We start from the raw sequence: 2,114 nt of genomic DNA on the forward strand, positions 1-2,114 counted from the left end.
TGCCAGTGTAATTAAAAAAAATGGCAGGCTCAACTTTCTGCTAGAGCGACCCACTTCTTTAGACCACATATCCCGACCACAGCGTTACCATGTCAATATAGGTGGAACATACAGATATTCGCACGCTGCGCAGTCGTATCAGTTCATCAAGCTTTCACTAATAAGAAATCATCTGAAACACTGCACAAGTAAAAGTTAACAGCTTACACCATACTAGTACGGCCATTGCTGGAATATGCAGACGTCGTTTGGGATCCGTAAACTCAAGAAGATGCAAACCACATTCAGGGTGTGCAAAAGAAGGCACTTTGATTTATTTTAAACGCATATGGAAGACATGTTTCCGTCACTAACCAACTGAGGCGATCTGAACTTCAGACGCTTAATCCCACTGCAAGCTGCACTGCTTGAAAATACTGCATAGCATCGTAACCAATACCACAAAAATGAACTTTGAGGCCTACATTTACCACAACACACTGCGTCCAACACGTAGCAAACACAACTCAACAATCGTGGTGCCAAGGTGCCGCACAAAACATTGCCAGTTCTTGTTTTTTCCAAAGACGATATCCAAATGGAATGGGCTTCTGCGTGGCGTGGTCTTTTTGACAAATCAAGAGCCTTTCTTATCTGCTGTTGCGTCTTTATGCAAGCGTAGTGGGATTGTGCTCATTTTGCGCTTTTGCTCTTTTCTTTTTTTATGAACGCAGTGTTTACTCTTGCTCATTTTGTGCTCATATCTCTGTTTTGATGCATGGCGATGTGCATCAATGCATGTATGTACCGCTCCTGCCTTGGCCACCAAATGGCAGCGGACAGTATTGAATAAATAAATAAAATTAAAAAACCACAGGTAGTACCAGTTAATCTGGCAAATCGGTTCTGCGGAATCCCGCAAGGTGGAGTAAGGTTGCCATGTCTGTGTCCGTGTGCTTCGAAAGTTGTCGATCAGTTCGCCCTCGCGCTGCCATCTGCTAGCCTCCTGGTTAGCTCAGTTGGTAGAGCGACCGCCCCAGAAAGACGTTGGTCCCGGGTTCGAGCCCCGGACTAGGACGAATTTTTCGTCAACTGTGAGGCGTTGTTTTTCTGAGAAACCCATATGGGTTTCCTTGTAGCTTCATGCTACATTTAGGTGGATGTCAGATTTTTCCCTTTTCACCAGTCAATCTGTGCCCCATAGTCCACCCACAAGCCAGGCTAACAAACCAGCTGCATGTATCGAAAATGTTAAATGCCTTCACTGCATTATGCTTGTACCTTATCAGTATCTTCTTTCTGGTGTCACGCTGTACTGCTAATCTGATGACAGTAACTATACTACTGATGGTATCAGCTTGACTGTGTAGCCACTCTCATTTCCATTATTTATTGTCCAAACATCCCCAAAGGCCACAAAGAAGAGTATTGTAACGGGAGGGTGCACATAAAGTACACAAAGAAAACTGTAGGGTAGCAATTATAAAAGACCATAAAAAAAGTAAGGTTAAAGTAATAGCAAATAAGGATATAATAGCAGTGCAAAAAAAAATGCTTGTAAAGAAATAAGAGGGGGAACAGCACAAAAATTATGATGAAAAATCAATCCAACGCCTAATTAATCATAAGGAAAACATTGACCATTTTGAATAGTAGCCATTCTATTAGTGCACAGCAACAATAACGCAGTGCTTTCGAAGATAGTTTTAAAGTGATATGCAACCACAGCAACTACTATGGAAGGGGACAACAGGCAGCTCTGAGGTAACTGTGTGCACTTGCGACTCGAACGCTAGCTCGGCACTTGTTGGCTCTTGGTCCTTACATGCAGCATAATCGACCAGCACGAATCACTGATTAAAGTATGTCACCGCTGCCTATAATAGCGAGCGGCGCGTATTCATGTGCGCAAAAGATGAGGACGCTCGCCTCACGCCACACAGTCGAAGTTTTCGAAGCAGCAACCATACCACTCGCTTCAATGCACATATAAATCGCCGCCTAGCTTACTTAAGAACGTCTAGGTATCGCTGTTACAGACGTCTGCAAGTCGTGTGCGAAACCCATCTAGGTAAGCATCATTAGGGCACGAAAGTTTCGGCGCCGCATGCGCCGCATTTCATACCTGTCTCCAA

General features: G+C 44.0%; 1 non-coding gene across 1 annotated transcript; it reads left to right on the forward strand.

The window, feature by feature from the left end:
• Positions 1-983: 983 nt before the first annotated feature.
• Positions 984-1,057, forward strand: Trnas-aga (transfer RNA serine (anticodon AGA)). Its single transcript has one exon. It is a non-coding gene; the product is annotated as a tRNA-Ser (tRNA).
• Positions 1,058-2,114: the final 1,057 nt, after the last annotated feature.

This window comes from Rhipicephalus sanguineus, chromosome 4 (assembly GCF_013339695.2).
Source record: "Rhipicephalus sanguineus isolate Rsan-2018 chromosome 4, BIME_Rsan_1.4, whole genome shotgun sequence".
Taxonomy (NCBI): domain Eukaryota; kingdom Metazoa; phylum Arthropoda; class Arachnida; order Ixodida; family Ixodidae; genus Rhipicephalus; species Rhipicephalus sanguineus.